The sequence below is a fragment of the Ambystoma mexicanum genome, chromosome 1p (genome assembly GCF_040938575.1).
Source record: "Ambystoma mexicanum isolate Mex_15411 chromosome 1p, UKY_AmexF1_1, whole genome shotgun sequence".
Lineage (NCBI taxonomy): Eukaryota > Metazoa > Chordata > Amphibia > Caudata > Ambystomatidae > Ambystoma > Ambystoma mexicanum.
The window spans coordinates 12,815,813-12,835,930 of NC_090921.1; the positions used below are offsets into that span (position 1 = coordinate 12,815,813).

The window sequence follows — 20,118 nt, forward strand, 5'->3', positions numbered from 1 at the left end:
AATAAACACGTGCTTGGCAGGGCCACAAATCTGCCGACACGATGCCCTAATGAATGCACATCTCTTTGCCTTGGTAGTTGCTCCTTTTTGCAGCGCCTTTTCCTGCTGCATCACAAAAACTCAGTTCAAGACACTTGGCTCCATCCAGTGGAGCTCCTATGCCCAGCTTAGAAACCCCCAGGCACGAGATTGCAAGGTCCCTGGTAATTCTCCCACTCCTGGACACGTCGGAACCAAGTTTCGTATGCACTAGCAGCGAGAACAAAATCCCACATGTGAGGACAATAGGCGTCTTTCATTTAGGGCTAGTGTTAGGCTAAGAGTTTGCAGTAGCTCCTTGGGTCGAGTTAGGGGTCGAATGAGACAAAGCTAAGATTTGCGTTACGGCTGGGGTTGGTCCAGTAAGGATCCCACACACCATGGACCATCGGCGGAGGCCCCGGGTAGGCTTACACTGCGGGCTAATGGTGGACTTCTTTAAAAACGTGAGCACTAAATGGGGCGGGATGTTGACTGAAAGAATGCAGCTAGCTACAGAAATATGCAGAAATAAAGAAAAACACATCTCATTGCATGCCTTTAAAGAGCTTACTCTCCCTACCGGCAATGTTCCTGAACCTTCGCTTCCCAAACATTTTTAGAACCAAAAAAAACCTAGAAAAGATCTGACCTCCCTCACCGGGAATTGAACTCAAGACTGCTGGATGGAGGGGTGCTGACATTGACCACTAGGCTACCAGACTGCTGTTGAACAGAGCACTCCCGAAAGGTGACATTTCAATTTCAGGCTGACAAGTGTGCTTTATTGTTCAGTTCGGGCTTTGCACAGCCAGTGCTAGAATTCAATCCAAGTTCATGCTTTGCTTTGATTTTGAATTAATGGCCAAACCAGCCAATCCCTAAAAAAATACAGGTCTCAGAGGCTCTCATTTCAGTACCAGCAGGGTAGCGTGGCCGAGCGGTCTAAGGCGCTGGATTTAGGCTCCAGTCTCTTTGGAGGCGTGGGTTCGAATCCCACCGCTGCCAATAGCTGTTTCTTTTTTATCTTCATGCCACGTGTACAGACAGGACAATTGGGAGCCAGGGAATGGCATGTGTTTATGAATTCTTGCTTTTCTGAACACCCAGACTGAAAGCACACATCTGACTCGTGTGCGTTTTCACCAAAAAAGGGTAAAGCATAAATCACTGTTCACTGAAAACGGACATGCGTTCACGATCCTGTCAATAAACACGTGCTTGGCAGGGCCACAAATCTGCCGACACGATGCCCTAATGAATGCACATCTCTTTGCCTTGGTAGTTGCTCCTTTTTGCAGCGCCTTTTCCTGCTGCATCACAAAAACTCAGTTCAAGACACTTGGCTCCATCCAGTGGAGCTCCTATGCCCAGCTTAGAAACCCCCAGGCACGAGATTGCAAGGTCCCTGGTAATTCTCCCACTCCTGGACACGTCGGAACCAAGTTTCGTATGCACTAGCAGCGAGAACAAAATCCCACATGTGAGGACAATAGGCGTCTTTCATTTAGGGCTAGTGTTAGGCTAAGAGTTTGCAGTAGCTCCTTGGGTCGAGTTAGGGGTCGAATGAGACAAAGCTAAGATTTGCGTTACGGCTGGGGTTGGTCCAGTAAGGATCCCACACACCATGGACCATCGGCGGAGGCCCCGGGTAGGCTTACACTGCGGGCTAATGGTGGACTTCTTTAAAAACGTGAGCACTAAATGGGGCGGGATGTTGACTGAAAGAATGCAGCTAGCTACAGAAATATGCAGAAATAAAGAAAAACACATCTCATTGCATGCCTTTAAAGAGCTTACTCTCCCTACCGGCAATGTTCCTGAACCTTCGCTTCCCAAACATTTTTAGAACCAAAAAAAACCTAGAAAAGATCTGACCTCCCTCACCGGGAATTGAACTCAAGACTGCTGGATGGAGGGGTGCTGACATTGACCACTAGGCTACCAGACTGCTGTTGAACAGAGCACTCCCGAAAGGTGACATTTCAATTTCAGGCTGACAAGTGTGCTTTATTGTTCAGTTCGGGCTTTGCACAGCCAGTGCTAGAATTCAATCCAAGTTCATGCTTTGCTTTGATTTTGAATTAATGGCCAAACCAGCCAATCCCTAAAAAAATACAGGTCTCAGAGGCTCTCGTTTCAGTACCAGCAGGGTAGCGTGGCCGAGCGGTCTAAGGCGCTGGATTTAGGCTCCAGTCTCTTTGGAGGCGTGGGTTCGAATCCCACCGCTGCCAATAGCTGTTTCTTTTTTATCTTCATGCCACGTGTACAGACAGGACAATTGGGAGCCAGGGAATGGCATGTGTTTATGAATTCTTGCTTTTCTGAACACCCAGACTGAAAGCACACATCTGACTCGTGTGCGTTTTCACCAAAAAAGGGTAAAGCATAAATCACTGTTCACTGAAAACGGACATGCGTTCACGATCCTGTCAATAAACACGTGCTTGGCAGGGCCACAAATCTGCCGACACGATGCCCTAATGAATGCACATCTCTTTGCCTTGGTAGTTGCTCCTTTTTGCAGCGCCTTTTCCTGCTGCATCACAAAAACTCAGTTCAAGACACTTGGCTCCATCCAGTGGAGCTCCTATGCCCAGCTTAGAAACCCCCAGGCACGAGATTGCAAGGTCCCTGGTAATTCTCCCACTCCTGGACACGTCGGAACCAAGTTTCGTATGCACTAGCAGCGAGAACAAAATCCCACATGTGAGGACAATAGGCGTCTTTCATTTAGGGCTAGTGTTAGGCTAAGAGTTTGCAGTAGCTCCTTGGGTCGAGTTAGGGGTCGAATGAGACAAAGCTAAGATTTGCGTTACGGCTGGGGTTGGTCCAGTAAGGATCCCACACACCATGGACCATCGGCGGAGGCCCCGGGTAAGCTTACACTGCGGGCTAATGGTGGACTTCTTTAAAAACGTGAGCACCAAATGGGGCGGGATGTTGACTGAAAGAATGCAGCTAGCTACAGAAATATGCAGAAATAAAGAAAAACACATCTCATTGCATGCCTTTAAAGAGCTTACTCTCCCTACCGGCAATGTTCCTGAACCTTCGCTTCCCAAACATTTTTAGAACCAAAAAAAACCTAGAAAAGATCTGACCTCCCTCACCGGGAATTGAACTCAAGACTGCTGGATGGAGGGGTGCTGACATTGACCACTAGGCTACCAGACTGCTGTTGAACAGAGCACTCCCGAAAGGTGACATTTCAATTTCAGGCTGACAAGTGTGCTTTATTGTTCAGTTCGGGCTTTGCACAGCCAGTGCTAGAATTCAATCCAAGTTCATGCTTTGCTTTGATTTTGAATTAATGGCCAAACCAGCCAATCCCTAAAAAAATACAGGTCTCAGAGGCTCTCGTTTCAGTACCAGCAGGGTAGCGTGGCCGAGCGGTCTAAGGCGCTGGATTTAGGCTCCAGTCTCTTTGGAGGCGTGGGTTCGAATCCCACCGCTGCCAATAGCTGTTTCTTTTTTATCTTCATGCCACGTGTACAGACAGGACAATTGGGAGCCAGGGAATGGCATGTGTTTATGAATTCTTGCTTTTCTGAACACCCAGACTGAAAGCACACATCTGACTCGTGTGCGTTTTCACCAAAAAAGGGTAAAGCATAAATCACTGTTCACTGAAAACGGACATGCGTTCACGATCCTGTCAATAAACACGTGCTTGGCAGGGCCACAAATCTGCCGACACGATGCCCTAATGAATGCACATCTCTTTGCCTTGGTAGTTGCTCCTTTTTGCAGCGCCTTTTCCTGCTGCATCACAAAAACTCAGTTCAAGACACTTGGCTCCATCCAGTGGAGCTCCTATGCCCAGCTTAGAAACCCCCAGGCACGAGATTGCAAGGTCCCTGGTAATTCTCCCACTCCTGGACACGTCGGAACCAAGTTTCGTATGCACTAGCAGCGAGAACAAAATCCCACATGTGAGGACAATAGGCGTCTTTCATTTAGGGCTAGTGTTAGGCTAAGAGTTTGCAGTAGCTCCTTGGGTCGAGTTAGGGGTCGAATGAGACAAAGCTAAGATTTGCGTTACGGCTGGGGTTGGTCCAGTAAGGATCCCACACACCATGGACCATCGGCGGAGGCCCCGGGTAGGCTTACACTGCGGGCTAATGGTGGACTTCTTTAAAAACGTGAGCACTAAATGGGGCGGGATGTTGACTGAAAGAATGCAGCTAGCTACAGAAATATGCAGAAATAAAGAAAAACACATCTCATTGCATGCCTTTAAAGAGCTTACTCTCCCTACCGGCAATGTTCCTGAACCTTCGCTTCCCAAACATTTTTAGAACCAAAAAAAACCTAGAAAAGATCTGACCTCCCTCACCGGGAATTGAACTCAAGACTGCTGGATGGAGGGGTGCTGACATTGACCACTAGGCTACCAGACTGCTGTTGAACAGAGCACTCCCAAAAGGTGACATTTCAATTTCAGGCTGACAAGTGTGCTTTATTGTTCAGTTCGGGCTTTGCACAGCCAGTGCTAGAATTCAATCCAAGTTCATGCTTTGCTTTGATTTTGAATTAATGGCCAAACCAGCCAATCCCTAAAAAAATACAGGTCTCAGAGGCTCTCGTTTCAGTACCAGCAGGGTAGCGTGGCCGAGCGGTCTAAGGCGCTGGATTTAGGCTCCAGTCTCTTTGGAGGCGTGGGTTCGAATCCCACCGCTGCCAATAGCTGTTTCTTTTTTATCTTCATGCCACGTGTACAGACAGGACAATTGGGAGCCAGGGAATGGCATGTGTTTATGAATTCTTGCTTTTCTGAACACCCAGACTGAAAGCACACATCTGACTCGTGTGCGTTTTCACCAAAAAAGGGTAAAGCATAAATCACTGTTCACTGAAAACGGACATGCGTTCACGATCCTGTCAATAAACACGTGCTTGGCAGGGCCACAAATCTGCCGACACGATGCCCTAATGAATGCACATCTCTTTGCCTTGGTAGTTGCTCCTTTTTGCAGCGCCTTTTCCTGCTGCATCACAAAAACTCAGTTCAAGACACTTGGCTCCATCCAGTGGAGCTCCTATGCCCAGCTTAGAAACCCCCAGGCACGAGATTGCAAGGTCCCTGGTAATTCTCCCACTCCTGGACACGTCGGAACCAAGTTTCGTATGCACTAGCAGCGAGAACAAAATCCCACATGTGAGGACAATAGGCGTCTTTCATTTAGGGCTAGTGTTAGGCTAAGAGTTTGCAGTAGCTCCTTGGGTCGAGTTAGGGGTCGAATGAGACAAAGCTAAGATTTGCGTTACGGCTGGGGTTGGTCCAGTAAGGATCCCACACACCATGGACCATCGGCGGAGGCCCCGGGTAGGCTTACACTGCGGGCTAATGGTGGACTTCTTTAAAAACGTGAGCACTAAATGGGGCGGGATGTTGACTGAAAGAATGCAGCTAGCTACAGAAATATGCAGAAATAAAGAAAAACACATCTCATTGCATGCCTTTAAAGAGCTTACTCTCCCTACCGGCAATGTTCCTGAACCTTCGCTTCCCAAACATTTTTAGAACCAAAAAAAACCTAGAAAAGATCTGACCTCCCTCACCGGGAATTGAACTCAAGACTGCTGGATGGAGGGGTGCTGACATTGACCACTAGGCTACCAGACTGCTGTTGAACAGAGCACTCCCGAAAGGTGACATTTCAATTTCAGGCTGACAAGTGTGCTTTATTGTTCAGTTCGGGCTTTGCACAGCCAGTGCTAGAATTCAATCCAAGTTCATGCTTTGCTTTGATTTTGAATTAATGGCCAAACCAGCCAATCCCTAAAAAAATACAGGTCTCAGAGGCTCTCGTTTCAGTACCAGCAGGGTAGCGTGGCCGAGCGGTCTAAGGCGCTGGATTTAGGCTCCAGTCTCTTTGGAGGCGTGGGTTCGAATCCCACCGCTGCCAATAGCTGTTTCTTTTTTATCTTCATGCCACGTGTACAGACAGGACAATTGGGAGCCAGGGAATGGCATGTGTTTATGAATTCTTGCTTTTCTGAACACCCAGACTGAAAGCACACATCTGACTCGTGTGCGTTTTCACCAAAAAAGGGTAAAGCATAAATCACTGTTCACTGAAAACGGACATGCGTTCACGATCCTGTCAATAAACACGTGCTTGGCAGGGCCACAAATCTGCCGACACGATGCCCTAATGAATGCACATCTCTTTGCCTTGGTAGTTGCTCCTTTTTGCAGCGCCTTTTCCTGCTGCATCACAAAAACTCAGTTCAAGACACTTGGCTCCATCCAGTGGAGCTCCTATGCCCAGCTTAGAAACCCCCAGGCACGAGATTGCAAGGTCCCTGGTAATTCTCCCACTCCTGGACACGTCGGAACCAAGTTTCGTATGCACTAGCAGCGAGAACAAAATCCCACATGTGAGGACAATAGGCGTCTTTCATTTAGGGCTAGTGTTAGGCTAAGAGTTTGCAGTAGCTCCTTGGGTCGAGTTAGGGGTCGAATGAGACAAAGCTAAGATTTGCGTTACGGCTGGGGTTGGTCCAGTAAGGATCCCACACACCATGGACCATCGGCGGAGGCCCCGGGTAGGCTTACACTGCGGGCTAATGGTGGACTTCTTTAAAAACGTGAGCACTAAATGGGGCGGGATGTTGACTGAAAGAATGCAGCTAGCTACAGAAATATGCAGAAATAAAGAAAAACACATCTCATTGCATGCCTTTAAAGAGCTTACTCTCCCTACCGGCAATGTTCCTGAACCTTCGCTTCCCAAACATTTTTAGAACCAAAAAAAACCTAGAAAAGATCTGACCTCCCTCACCGGGAATTGAACTCAAGACTGCTGGATGGAGGGGTGCTGACATTGACCACTAGGCTACCAGACTGCTGTTGAACAGAGCACTCCCGAAAGGTGACATTTCAATTTCAGGCTGACAAGTGTGCTTTATTGTTCAGTTCGGGCTTTGCACAGCCAGTGCTAGAATTCAATCCAAGTTCATGCTTTGCTTTGATTTTGAATTAATGGCCAAACCAGCCAATCCCTAAAAAAATACAGGTCTCAGAGGCTCTCGTTTCAGTACCAGCAGGGTAGCGTGGCCGAGCGGTCTAAGGCGCTGGATTTAGGCTCCAGTCTCTTTGGAGGCGTGGGTTCGAATCCCACCGCTGCCAATAGCTGTTTCTTTTTTATCTTCATGCCACGTGTACAGACAGGACAATTGGGAGCCAGGGAATGGCATGTGTTTATGAATTCTTGCTTTTCTGAACACCCAGACTGAAAGCACACATCTGACTCGTGTGCGTTTTCACCAAAAAAGGGTAAAGCATAAATCACTGTTCACTGAAAACGGACATGCGTTCACGATCCTGTCAATAAACACGTGCTTGGCAGGGCCACAAATCTGCCGACACGATGCCCTAATGAATGCACATCTCTTTGCCTTGGTAGTTGCTCCTTTTTGCAGCGCCTTTTCCTGCTGCATCACAAAAACTCAGTTCAAGACACTTGGCTCCATCCAGTGGAGCTCCTATGCCCAGCTTAGAAACCCCCAGGCACGAGATTGCAAGGTCCCTGGTAATTCTCCCACTCCTGGACACGTCGGAACCAAGTTTCGTATGCACTAGCAGCGAGAACAAAATCCCACATGTGAGGACAATAGGCGTCTTTCATTTAGGGCTAGTGTTAGGCTAAGAGTTTGCAGTAGCTCCTTGGGTCGAGTTAGGGGTCGAATGAGACAAAGCTAAGATTTGCGTTACGGCTGGGGTTGGTCCAGTAAGGATCCCACACACCATGGACCATCGGCGGAGGCCCCGGGTAGGCTTACACTGCGGGCTAATGGTGGACTTCTTTAAAAACGTGAGCACTAAATGGGGCGGGATGTTGACTGAAAGAATGCAGCTAGCTACAGAAATATGCAGAAATAAAGAAAAACACATCTCATTGCATGCCTTTAAAGAGCTTACTCTCCCTACCGGCAATGTTCCTGAACCTTCGCTTCCCAAACATTTTTAGAACCAAAAAAAACCTAGAAAAGATCTGACCTCCCTCACCGGGAATTGAACTCAAGACTGCTGGATGGAGGGGTGCTGACATTGACCACTAGGCTACCAGACTGCTGTTGAACAGAGCACTCCCGAAAGGTGACATTTCAATTTCAGGCTGACAAGTGTGCTTTATTGTTCAGTTCGGGCTTTGCACAGCCAGTGCTAGAATTCAATCCAAGTTCATGCTTTGCTTTGATTTTGAATTAATGGCCAAACCAGCCAATCCCTAAAAAAATACAGGTCTCAGAGGCTCTCGTTTCAGTACCAGCAGGGTAGCGTGGCCGAGCGGTCTAAGGCGCTGGATTTAGGCTCCAGTCTCTTTGGAGGCGTGGGTTCGAATCCCACCGCTGCCAATAGCTGTTTCTTTTTTATCTTCATGCCACGTGTACAGACAGGACAATTGGGAGCCAGGGAATGGCATGTGTTTATGAATTCTTGCTTTTCTGAACACCCAGACTGAAAGCACACATCTGACTCGTGTGCGTTTTCACCAAAAAAGGGTAAAGCATAAATCACTGTTCACTGAAAACGGACATGCGTTCACGATCCTGTCAATAAACACGTGCTTGGCAGGGCCACAAATCTGCCGACACGATGCCCTAATGAATGCACATCTCTTTGCCTTGGTAGTTGCTCCTTTTTGCAGCGCCTTTTCCTGCTGCATCACAAAAACTCAGTTCAAGACACTTGGCTCCATCCAGTGGAGCTCCTATGCCCAGCTTAGAAACCCCCAGGCACGAGATTGCAAGGTCCCTGGTAATTCTCCCACTCCTGGACACGTCGGAACCAAGTTTCGTATGCACTAGCAGCGAGAACAAAATCCCACATGTGAGGACAATAGGCGTCTTTCATTTAGGGCTAGTGTTAGGCTAAGAGTTTGCAGTAGCTCCTTGGGTCGAGTTAGGGGTCGAATGAGACAAAGCTAAGATTTGCGTTACGGCTGGGGTTGGTCCAGTAAGGATCCCACACACCATGGACCATCGGCGGAGGCCCCGGGTAGGCTTACACTGCGGGCTAATGGTGGACTTCTTTAAAAACGTGAGCACTAAATGGGGCGGGATGTTGACTGAAAGAATGCAGCTAGCTACAGAAATATGCAGAAATAAAGAAAAACACATCTCATTGCATGCCTTTAAAGAGCTTACTCTCCCTACCGGCAATGTTCCTGAACCTTCGCTTCCCAAACATTTTTAGAACCAAAAAAAACCTAGAAAAGATCTGACCTCCCTCACCGGGAATTGAACTCAAGACTGCTGGATGGAGGGGTGCTGACATTGACCACTAGGCTACCAGACTGCTGTTGAACAGAGCACTCCCGAAAGGTGACATTTCAATTTCAGGCTGACAAGTGTGCTTTATTGTTCAGTTCGGGCTTTGCACAGCCAGTGCTAGAATTCAATCCAAGTTCATGCTTTGCTTTGATTTTGAATTAATGGCCAAACCAGCCAATCCCTAAAAAAATACAGGTCTCAGAGGCTCTCGTTTCAGTACCAGCAGGGTAGCGTGGCCGAGCGGTCTAAGGCGCTGGATTTAGGCTCCAGTCTCTTTGGAGGCGTGGGTTCGAATCCCACCGCTGCCAATAGCTGTTTCTTTTTTATCTTCATGCCACGTGTACAGACAGGACAATTGGGAGCCAGGGAATGGCATGTGTTTATGAATTCTTGCTTTTCTGAACACCCAGACTGAAAGCACACATCTGACTCGTGTGCGTTTTCACCAAAAAAGGGTAAAGCATAAATCACTGTTCACTGAAAACGGACATGCGTTCACGATCCTGTCAATAAACACGTGCTTGGCAGGGCCACAAATCTGCCGACACGATGCCCTAATGAATGCACATCTCTTTGCCTTGGTAGTTGCTCCTTTTTGCAGCGCCTTTTCCTGCTGCATCACAAAAACTCAGTTCAAGACACTTGGCTCCATCCAGTGGAGCTCCTATGCCCAGCTTAGAAACCCCCAGGCACGAGATTGCAAGGTCCCTGGTAATTCTCCCACTCCTGGACACGTCGGAACCAAGTTTCGTATGCACTAGCAGCGAGAACAAAATCCCACATGTGAGGACAATAGGCGTCTTTCATTTAGGGCTAGTGTTAGGCTAAGAGTTTGCAGTAGCTCCTTGGGTCGAGTTAGGGGTCGAATGAGACAAAGCTAAGATTTGCGTTACGGCTGGGGTTGGTCCAGTAAGGATCCCACACACCATGGACCATCGGCGGAGGCCCCGGGTAGGCTTACACTGCGGGCTAATGGTGGACTTCTTTAAAAACGTGAGCACTAAATGGGGCGGGATGTTGACTGAAAGAATGCAGCTAGCTACAGAAATATGCAGAAATAAAGAAAAACACATCTCATTGCATGCCTTTAAAGAGCTTACTCTCCCTACCGGCAATGTTCCTGAACCTTCGCTTCCCAAACATTTTTAGAACCAAAAAAAACCTAGAAAAGATCTGACCTCCCTCACCGGGAATTGAACTCAAGACTGCTGGATGGAGGGGTGCTGACATTGACCACTAGGCTACCAGACTGCTGTTGAACAGAGCACTCCCGAAAGGTGACATTTCAATTTCAGGCTGACAAGTGTGCTTTATTGTTCAGTTCGGGCTTTGCACAGCCAGTGCTAGAATTCAATCCAAGTTCATGCTTTGCTTTGATTTTGAATTAATGGCCAAACCAGCCAATCCCTAAAAAAATACAGGTCTCAGAGGCTCTCGTTTCAGTACCAGCAGGGTAGCGTGGCCGAGCGGTCTAAGGCGCTGGATTTAGGCTCCAGTCTCTTTGGAGGCGTGGGTTCGAATCCCACCGCTGCCAATAGCTGTTTCTTTTTTATCTTCATGCCACGTGTACAGACAGGACAATTGGGAGCCAGGGAATGGCATGTGTTTATGAATTCTTGCTTTTCTGAACACCCAGACTGAAAGCACACATCTGACTCGTGTGCGTTTTCACCAAAAAAGGGTAAAGCATAAATCACTGTTCACTGAAAACGGACATGCGTTCACGATCCTGTCAATAAACACGTGCTTGGCAGGGCCACAAATCTGCCGACACGATGCCCTAATGAATGCACATCTCTTTGCCTTGGTAGTTGCTCCTTTTTGCAGCGCCTTTTCCTGCTGCATCACAAAAACTCAGTTCAAGACACTTGGCTCCATCCAGTGGAGCTCCTATGCCCAGCTTAGAAACCCCCAGGCACGAGATTGCAAGGTCCCTGGTAATTCTCCCACTCCTGGACACGTCGGAACCAAGTTTCGTATGCACTAGCAGCGAGAACAAAATCCCACATGTGAGGACAATAGGCGTCTTTCATTTAGGGCTAGTGTTAGGCTAAGAGTTTGCAGTAGCTCCTTGGGTCGAGTTAGGGGTCGAATGAGACAAAGCTAAGATTTGCGTTACGGCTGGGGTTGGTCCAGTAAGGATCCCACACACCATGGACCATCGGCGGAGGCCCCGGGTAGGCTTACACTGCGGGCTAATGGTGGACTTCTTTAAAAACGTGAGCACTAAATGGGGCGGGATGTTGACTGAAAGAATGCAGCTAGCTACAGAAATATGCAGAAATAAAGAAAAACACATCTCATTGCATGCCTTTAAAGAGCTTACTCTCCCTACCGGCAATGTTCCTGAACCTTCGCTTCCCAAACATTTTTAGAACCAAAAAAAACCTAGAAAAGATCTGACCTCCCTCACCGGGAATTGAACTCAAGACTGCTGGATGGAGGGGTGCTGACATTGACCACTAGGCTACCAGACTGCTGTTGAACAGAGCACTCCCGAAAGGTGACATTTCATTTTCAGGCTGACAAGTGTGCTTTATTGTTCAGTTCGGGCTTTGCACAGCCAGTGCTAGAATTCAATCCAAGTTCATGCTTTGCTTTGATTTTGAATTAATGGCCAAACCAGCCAATCCCTAAAAAAATACAGGTCTCAGAGGCTCTCGTTTCAGTACCAGCAGGGTAGCGTGGCCGAGCGGTCTTAGGCGCTGGATTTAGGCTCCAGTCTCTTTGGAGGCGTGGGTTCGAATCCCACCGCTGCCAATAGCTGTTTCTTTTTTATCTTCATGCCACGTGTACAGACAGGACAATTGGGAGCCAGGGAATGGCATGTGTTTATGAATTCTTGCTTTTCTGAACACCCAGACTGAAAGCACACATCTGACTCGTGTGCGTTTTCACCAAAAAAGGGTAAAGCATAAATCACTGTTCACTGAAAACGGACATGCGTTCACGATCCTGTCAATAAACACGTGCTTGGCAGGGCCACAAATCTGCCGACACGATGCCCTAATGAATGCACATCTCTTTGCCTTGGTAGTTGCTCCTTTTTGCAGCGCCTTTTCCTGCTGCATCACAAAAACTCAGTTCAAGACACTTGGCTCCATCCAGTGGAGCTCCTATGCCCAGCTTAGAAACCCCCAGGCACGAGATTGCAAGGTCCCTGGTAATTCTCCCACTCCTGGACACGTCGGAACCAAGTTTCGTATGCACTAGCAGCGAGAACAAAATCCCACATGTGAGGACAATAGGCGTCTTTCATTTAGGGCTAGTGTTAGGCTAAGAGTTTGCAGTAGCTCCTTGGGTCGAGTTAGGGGTCGAATGAGACAAAGCTAAGATTTGCGTTACGGCTGGGGTTGGTCCAGTAAGGATCCCACACACCATGGACCATCGGCGGAGGCCCCGGGTAGGCTTACACTGCGGGCTAATGGTGGACTTCTTTAAAAACGTGAGCACTAAATGGGGCGGGATGTTGACTGAAAGAATGCAGCTAGCTACAGAAATATGCAGAAATAAAGAAAAACACATCTCATTGCATGCCTTTAAAGAGCTTACTCTCCCTACCGGCAATGTTCCTGAACCTTCGCTTCCCAAACATTTTTAGAACCAAAAAAAACCTAGAAAAGATCTGACCTCCCTCACCGGGAATTGAACTCAAGACTGCTGGATGGAGGGGTGCTGACATTGACCACTAGGCTACCAGACTGCTGTTGAACAGAGCACTCCCGAAAGGTGACATTTCAATTTCAGGCTGACAAGTGTGCTTTATTGTTCAGTTCGGGCTTTGCACAGCCAGTGCTAGAATTCAATCCAAGTTCATGCTTTGCTTTGATTTTGAATTAATGGCCAAACCAGCCAATCCCTAAAAAAATACAGGTCTCAGAGGCTCTCGTTTCAGTACCAGCAGGGTAGCGTGGCCGAGCGGTCTAAGGCGCTGGATTTAGGCTCCAGTCTCTTTGGAGGCGTGGGTTCGAATCCCACCGCTGCCAATAGCTGTTTCTTTTTTATCTTCATGCCACGTGTACAGACAGGACAATTGGGAGCCAGGGAATGGCATGTGTTTATGAATTCTTGCTTTTCTGAACACCCAGACTGAAAGCACACATCTGACTCGTGTGCGTTTTCACCAAAAAAGGGTAAAGCATAAATCACTGTTCACTGAAAACGGACATGCGTTCACGATCCTGTCAATAAACACGTGCTTGGCAGGGCCACAAATCTGCCGACACGATGCCCTAATGAATGCACATCTCTTTGCCTTGGTAGTTGCTCCTTTTTGCAGCGCCTTTTCCTGCTGCATCACAAAAACTCAGTTCAAGACACTTGGCTCCATCCAGTGGAGCTCCTATGCCCAGCTTAGAAACCCCCAGGCACGAGATTGCAAGGTCCCTGGTAATTCTCCCACTCCTGGACACGTCGGAACCAAGTTTCGTATGCACTAGCAGCGAGAACAAAATCCCACATGTGAGGACAATAGGCGTCTTTCATTTAGGGCTAGTGTTAGGCTAAGAGTTTGCAGTAGCTCCTTGGGTCGAGTTAGGGGTCGAATGAGACAAAGCTAAGATTTGCGTTACGGCTGGGGTTGGTCCAGTAAGGATCCCACACACCATGGACCATCGGCGGAGGCCCCGGGTAGGCTTACACTGCGGGCTAATGGTGGACTTCTTTAAAAACGTGAGCACTAAATGGGGCGGGATGTTGACTGAAAGAATGCAGCTAGCTACAGAAATATGCAGAAATAAAGAAAAACACATCTCATTGCATGCCTTTAAAGAGCTTACTCTCCCTACCGGCAATGTTCCTGAACCTTCGCTTCCCAAACATTTTTAGAACCAAAAAAAACCTAGAAAAGATCTGACCTCCCTCACCGGGAATTGAACTCAAGACTGCTGGATGGAGGGGTGCTGACATTGACCACTAGGCTACCAGACTGCTGTTGAACAGAGCACTCCCGAAAGGTGACATTTCAATTTCAGGCTGACAAGTGTGCTTTATTGTTCAGTTCGGGCTTTGCACAGCCAGTGCTAGAATTCAATCCAAGTTCATGCTTTGCTTTGATTTTGAATTAATGGCCAAACCAGCCAATCCCTAAAAAAATACAGGTCTCAGAGGCTCTCGTTTCAGTACCAGCAGGGTAGCGTGGCCGAGCGGTCTTAGGCGCTGGATTTAGGCTCCAGTCTCTTTGGAGGCGTGGGTTCGAATCCCACCGCTGCCAATAGCTGTTTCTTTTTTATCTTCATGCCACGTGTACAGACAGGACAATTGGGAGCCAGGGAATGGCATGTGTTTATGAATTCTTGCTTTTCTGAACACCCAGACTGAAAGCACACATCTGACTCGTGTGCGTTTTCACCAAAAAAGGGTAAAGCATAAATCACTGTTCACTGAAAACGGACATGCGTTCACGATCCTGTCAATAAACACGTGCTTGGCAGGGCCACAAATCTGCCGACACGATGCCCTAATGAATGCACATCTCTTTGCCTTGGTAGTTGCTCCTTTTTGCAGCGCCTTTTCCTGCTGCATCACAAAAACTCAGTTCAAGACACTTGGCTCCATCCAGTGGAGCTCCTATGCCCAGCTTAGAAACCCCCAGGCACGAGATTGCAAGGTCCCTGGTAATTCTCCCACTCCTGGACACGTCGGAACCAAGTTTCGTATGCACTAGCAGCGAGAACAAAATCCCACATGTGAGGACAATAGGCGTCTTTCATTTAGGGCTAGTGTTAGGCTAAGAGTTTGCAGTAGCTCCTTGGGTCGAGTTAGGGGTCGAATGAGACAAAGCTAAGATTTGCGTTACGGCTGGGGTTGGTCCAGTAAGGATCCCACACACCATGGACCATCGGCGGAGGCCCCGGGTAGGCTTACACTGCGGGCTAATGGTGGACTTCTTTAAAAACGTGAGCACTAAATGGGGCGGGATGTTGACTGAAAGAATGCAGCTAGCTACAGAAATATGCAGAAATAAAGAAAAACACATCTCATTGCATGCCTTTAAAGAGCTTACTCTCCCTACCGGCAATGTTCCTGAACCTTCGCTTCCCAAACATTTTTAGAACCAAAAAAAACCTAGAAAAGATCTGACCTCCCTCACCGGGAATTGAACTCAAGACTGCTGGATGGAGGGGTGCTGACATTGACCACTAGGCTACCAGACTGCTGTTGAACAGAGCACTCCCGAAAGGTGACATTTCAATTTCAGGCTGACAAGTGTGCTTTATTGTTCAGTTCGGGCTTTGCACAGCCAGTGCTAGAATTCAATCCAAGTTCATGCTTTGCTTTGATTTTGAATTAATGGCCAAACCAGCCAATCCCTAAAAAAATACAGGTCTCAGAGGCTCTCGTTTCAGTACCAGCAGGGTAGCGTGGCCGAGCGGTCTAAGGCGCTGGATTTAGGCTCCAGTCTCTTTGGAGGCGTGGGTTCGAATCCCACCGCTGCCAATAGCTGTTTCTTTTTTATCTTCATGCCACGTGTACAGACAGGACAATTGGGAGCCAGGGAATGGCATGTGTTTATGAATTCTTGCTTTTCTGAACACCCAGACTGAAAGCACACATCTGACTCGTGTGCGTTTTCACCAAAAAAGGGTAAAGCATAAATCACTGTTCACTAAAAACGGACATGCGTTCACGATCCTGTCAATAAACACGTGCTTGGCAGGGCCACAAATCTGCCGACACGATGCCCTAATGAATGCACATCTCTTTGCCTTGGTAGTTGCTCCTTTTTGCAGCGCCTTTTCCTGCTGCATCACAAAAACTCAGTTCAAGACACTTGGCTCCATCCAGTGGAGCTCCTATGCCCAGCTTAGAAACCCCCAGGCACGAGATTGCAAGGTCCCTGGTAATTCTCCCACTCCTGGACACGTCGGAACCAAGTTTCGTATGCACTAGCAGCGAGAACAAAATCCCACATGTGAGGACAATAGGCGTCTTTCATTTAGGGCTAGTGTTAGGCTAAGAGTTTGCAGTAGCTCCTTGGGTCGAGTTAGGGGTCGAATGAGACAAAGCTAAGATTTGCGTTACGGCTGGGGTTGGTCCAGTAAGGATCCCACACACCATGGACCATCGGCGGAGGCCCCGGGTAGGCTTACACTGCGGGCTAATGGTGGACTTCTTTAAAAACGTGAGCACTAAATGGGGCGGGATGTTGACTGAAAGAATGCAGCTAGCTACAGAAATATGCAGAAATAAAGAAAAACACATCTCATTGCATGCCTTTAAAGAGCTTACTCTCCCTACCGGCAATGTTCCTGAACCTTCGCTTCCCAAACATTTTTAGAACCAAAAAAAACCTAGAAAAGATCTGACCTCCCTCACCGGGAATTGAACTCAAGACTGCTGGATGGAGGGGTGCTGACATTGACCACTAGGCTACCAGACTGCTGTTGAACAGAGCACTCCCGAAAGGTGACATTTCAATTTCAGGCTGACAAGTGTGCTTTATTGTTCAGTTCGGGCTTTGCACAGCCAGTGCTAGAATTCAATCCAAGTTCATGCTTTGCTTTGATTTTGAATTAATGGCCAAACCAGCCAATCCCTAAAAAAATACAGGTCTCAGAGGCTCTCGTTTCAGTACCAGCAGGGTAGCGTGGCCGAGCGGTCTTAGGCGCTGGATTTAGGCTCCAGTCTCTTTGGAGGCGTGGGTTCGAATCCCACCGCTGCCAATAGCTGTTTCTTTTTTATCTTCATGCCACGTGTACAGACAGGACAATTGGGAGCCAGGGAATGGCATGTGTTTATGAATTCTTGCTTTTCTGAACACCCAGACTGAAAGCACACATCTGACTCGTGTGCGTTTTCACCAAAAAAGGGTAAAGCATAAATCACTGTTCACTGAAAACGGACATGCGTTCACGATCCTGTCAATAAACACGTGCTTGGCAGGGCCACAAATCTGCCGACACGATGCCCTAATGAATGCACATCTCTTTGCCTTGGTAGTTGCTCCTTTTTGCAGCGCCTTTTCCTGCTGCATCACAAAAACTCAGTTCAAGACACTTGGCTCCATCCAGTGGAGCTCCTATGCCCAGCTTAGAAACCCCCAGGCACGAGATTGCAAGGTCCCTGGTAATTCTCCCACTCCTGGACACGTCGGAACCAAGTTTCGTATGCACTAGCAGCGAGAACAAAATCCCACATGTGAGGACAATAGGCGTCTTTCATTTAGGGCTAGTGTTAGGCTAAGAGTTTGCAGTAGCTCCTTGGGTCGAGTTAGGGGTCGAATGAGACAAAGCTAAGATTTGCGTTACGGCTGGGGTTGGTCCAGTAAGGATCCCACACACCATGGACCATCGGCGGAGGCCCCGGGTAGGCTTACACTGCGGGCTAATGGTGGACTTCTTTAAAAACGTGAGCACTAAATGGGGCGGGATGTTGACTGAAAGAATGCAGCTAGCTACAGAAATATGCAGAAATAAAGAAAAACACATCTCATTGCATGCCTTTAAAGAGCTTACTCTCCCTACCGGCAATGTTCCTGAACCTTCGCTTCCCAAACATTTTTAGAACCAAAAAAAACCTAGAAAAGATCTGACCTCCCTCACCGGGAATTGAACTCAAGACTGCTGGATGGAGGGGTGCTGACATTGACCACTAGGCTACCAGACTGCTGTTGAACAGAGCACTCCCGAAAGGTGACATTTCAATTTCAGGCTGACAAGTGTGCTTTATTGTTCAGTTCGGGCTTTGCACAGCCAGTGCTAGAATTCAATCCAAGTTCATGCTTTGCTTTGATTTTGAATTAATGGCCAAACCAGCCAATCCCTAAAAAAATACAGGTCTCAGAGGCTCTCGTTTCAGTACCAGCAGGGTAGCGTGGCCGAGCGGTCTAAGGCGCTGGATTTAGGCTCCAGTCTCTTTGGAGGCGTGGGTTCGAATCCCACCGCTGCCAATAGCTGTTTCTTTTTTATCTTCATGCCACGTGTACAGACAGGACAATTGGGAGCCAGGGAATGGCATGTGTTTATGAATTCTTGCTTTTCTGAACACCCAGACTGAAAGCACACATCTGACTCGTGTGCGTTTTCACCAAAAAAGGGTAAAGCATAAATCACTGTTCACTGAAAACGGACATGCGTTCACGATCCTGTCAATAAACACGTGCTTGGCAGGGCCACAAATCTGCCGACACGATGCCCTAATGAATGCACATCTCTTTGCCTTGGTAGTTGCTCCTTTTTGCAGCGCCTTTTCCTGCTGCATCACAAAAACTCAGTTCAAGACACTTGGCTCCATCCAGTGGAGCTCCTATGCCCAGCTTAGAAACCCCCAGGCACGAGATTGCAAGGTCCCTGGTAATTCTCCCACTCCTGGACACGTCGGAACCAAGTTTCGTATGCACTAGCAGCGAGAACAAAATCCCACATGTGAGGACAATAGGCGTCTTTCATTTAGGGCTAGTGTTAGGCTAAGAGTTTGCAGTAGCTCCTTGGGTCGAGTTAGGGGTCGAATGAGACAAAGCTAAGATTTGCGTTACGGCTGGGGTTGGTCCAGTAAGGATCCCACACACCATGGACCATCGGCGGAGGCCCCGGGTAGGCTTACACTGCGGGCTAATGGTGGACTTCTTTAAAAACGTGAGCACTAAATGGGGCGGGATGTTGACTGAAAGAATGCAGCTAGCTACAGAAATATGCAGAAATAAAGAAAAACACATCTCATTGCATGCCTTTAAAGAGCTTACTCTCCCTACCGGCAATGTTCCTGAACCTTCGCTTCCCAAACATTTTTAGAACCAAAAAAAACCTAGAAAAGATCTGACCTCCCTCACCGGGAATTGAACTCAAGACTGCTGGATGGAGGGGTGCTGACATTGACCACTAGGCTACCAGACTGCTGTTGAACAGAGCACTCCCGAAAGGTGACATTTCAATTTCAGGCTGACAAGTGTGCTTTATTGTTCAGTTCGGGCTTTGCACAGCCAGTGCTAGAATTCAATCCAAGTTCATGCTTTGCTTTGATTTTGAATTAATGGCCAAACCAGCCAATCCCTAAAAAAATACAGGTCTCAGAGGCTCTCGTTTCAGTACCAGCAGGGTAGCGTGGCCGAGCGGTCTAAGGCGCTGGATTTAGGCTCCAGTCTCTTTGGAGGCGTGGGTTCGAATCCCACCGCTGCCAATAGCTGTTTCTTTTTTATCTTCATGCCACGTGTACAGACAGGACAATTGGGAGCCAGGGAATGGCATGTGTTTATGAATTCTTGCTTTTCTGAACACCCAGACTGAAAGCACACATCTGACTCGTGTGCGTTTTCACCAAAAAAGGGTAAAGCATAAATCACTGTTCACTGAAAACGGACATGCGTTCACGATCCTGTCAATAAACACGTGCTTGGCAGGGCCACAAATCTGCCGACACGATGCCCTAATGAATGCACATCTCTTTGCCTTGGTAGTTGCTCCTTTTTGCAGCGCCTTTTCCTGCTGCATCACAAAAACTCAGTTCAAGACACTTGGCTCCATCCAGTGGAGCTCCTATGCCCAGCTTAGAAACCCCCAGGCACGAGATTGCAAGGTCCCTGGTAATTCTCCCACTCCTGGACACGTCGGAACCAAGTTTCGTATGCACTAGCAGCGAGAACAAAATCCCACATGTGAGGACAATAGGCGTCTTTCATTTAGGGCTAGTGTTAGGCTAAGAGTTTGCAGTAGCTCCTTGGGTCGAGTTAGGGGTCGAATGAGACAAAGCTAAGATTTGCGTTACGGCTGGGGTTGGTCCAGTAAGGATCCCACACACCATGGACCATCGGCGGAGGCCCCGGGTAGGCTTACACTGCGGGCTAATGGTGGACTTCTTTAAAAACGTGAGCACTAAATGGGG

At 48.0% G+C, this 20,118-nt stretch overlaps 16 non-coding genes across 16 annotated transcripts; all 16 read left to right on the plus strand.

Annotated features, from left to right (window-relative positions):
* The first annotated feature begins 944 nt into the window (after window positions 1-944).
* Window positions 945-1,026, plus strand: TRNAL-UAG (transfer RNA leucine (anticodon UAG)). The gene has a single exon. It is a non-coding gene; the product is annotated as a tRNA-Leu (tRNA).
* A 1,144-nt stretch (window positions 1,027-2,170) lies between these two features.
* TRNAL-UAG (transfer RNA leucine (anticodon UAG)) lies at window positions 2,171-2,252 on the plus strand. Its single transcript has one exon. It is a non-coding gene; the product is annotated as a tRNA-Leu (tRNA).
* A 1,144-nt stretch (window positions 2,253-3,396) lies between these two features.
* Window positions 3,397-3,478, plus strand: TRNAL-UAG (transfer RNA leucine (anticodon UAG)). Its single transcript has one exon. It is a non-coding gene; the product is annotated as a tRNA-Leu (tRNA).
* Window positions 3,479-4,622: 1,144 nt separating this feature from the next.
* TRNAL-UAG (transfer RNA leucine (anticodon UAG)) lies at window positions 4,623-4,704 on the plus strand. Its single transcript has one exon. It is a non-coding gene; the product is annotated as a tRNA-Leu (tRNA).
* A 1,144-nt stretch (window positions 4,705-5,848) lies between these two features.
* Window positions 5,849-5,930, plus strand: TRNAL-UAG (transfer RNA leucine (anticodon UAG)). Its single transcript has one exon. It is a non-coding gene; the product is annotated as a tRNA-Leu (tRNA).
* Window positions 5,931-7,074: 1,144 nt separating this feature from the next.
* On the plus strand, window positions 7,075-7,156 carry TRNAL-UAG (transfer RNA leucine (anticodon UAG)). Its single transcript has one exon. It is a non-coding gene; the product is annotated as a tRNA-Leu (tRNA).
* A 1,144-nt stretch (window positions 7,157-8,300) lies between these two features.
* On the plus strand, window positions 8,301-8,382 carry TRNAL-UAG (transfer RNA leucine (anticodon UAG)). The gene has a single exon. It is a non-coding gene; the product is annotated as a tRNA-Leu (tRNA).
* A 1,144-nt stretch (window positions 8,383-9,526) lies between these two features.
* On the plus strand, window positions 9,527-9,608 carry TRNAL-UAG (transfer RNA leucine (anticodon UAG)). The gene has a single exon. It is a non-coding gene; the product is annotated as a tRNA-Leu (tRNA).
* Window positions 9,609-10,752: 1,144 nt separating this feature from the next.
* TRNAL-UAG (transfer RNA leucine (anticodon UAG)) lies at window positions 10,753-10,834 on the plus strand. Its single transcript has one exon. It is a non-coding gene; the product is annotated as a tRNA-Leu (tRNA).
* A 1,144-nt stretch (window positions 10,835-11,978) lies between these two features.
* TRNAL-UAG (transfer RNA leucine (anticodon UAG)) lies at window positions 11,979-12,060 on the plus strand. The gene has a single exon. It is a non-coding gene; the product is annotated as a tRNA-Leu (tRNA).
* Window positions 12,061-13,204: 1,144 nt separating this feature from the next.
* TRNAL-UAG (transfer RNA leucine (anticodon UAG)) lies at window positions 13,205-13,286 on the plus strand. Its single transcript has one exon. It is a non-coding gene; the product is annotated as a tRNA-Leu (tRNA).
* Window positions 13,287-14,430: 1,144 nt separating this feature from the next.
* TRNAL-UAG (transfer RNA leucine (anticodon UAG)) lies at window positions 14,431-14,512 on the plus strand. Its single transcript has one exon. It is a non-coding gene; the product is annotated as a tRNA-Leu (tRNA).
* Window positions 14,513-15,656: 1,144 nt separating this feature from the next.
* Window positions 15,657-15,738, plus strand: TRNAL-UAG (transfer RNA leucine (anticodon UAG)). The gene has a single exon. It is a non-coding gene; the product is annotated as a tRNA-Leu (tRNA).
* Window positions 15,739-16,882: 1,144 nt separating this feature from the next.
* On the plus strand, window positions 16,883-16,964 carry TRNAL-UAG (transfer RNA leucine (anticodon UAG)). Its single transcript has one exon. It is a non-coding gene; the product is annotated as a tRNA-Leu (tRNA).
* A 1,144-nt stretch (window positions 16,965-18,108) lies between these two features.
* Window positions 18,109-18,190, plus strand: TRNAL-UAG (transfer RNA leucine (anticodon UAG)). The gene has a single exon. It is a non-coding gene; the product is annotated as a tRNA-Leu (tRNA).
* Window positions 18,191-19,334: 1,144 nt separating this feature from the next.
* On the plus strand, window positions 19,335-19,416 carry TRNAL-UAG (transfer RNA leucine (anticodon UAG)). Its single transcript has one exon. It is a non-coding gene; the product is annotated as a tRNA-Leu (tRNA).
* Window positions 19,417-20,118: the final 702 nt, after the last annotated feature.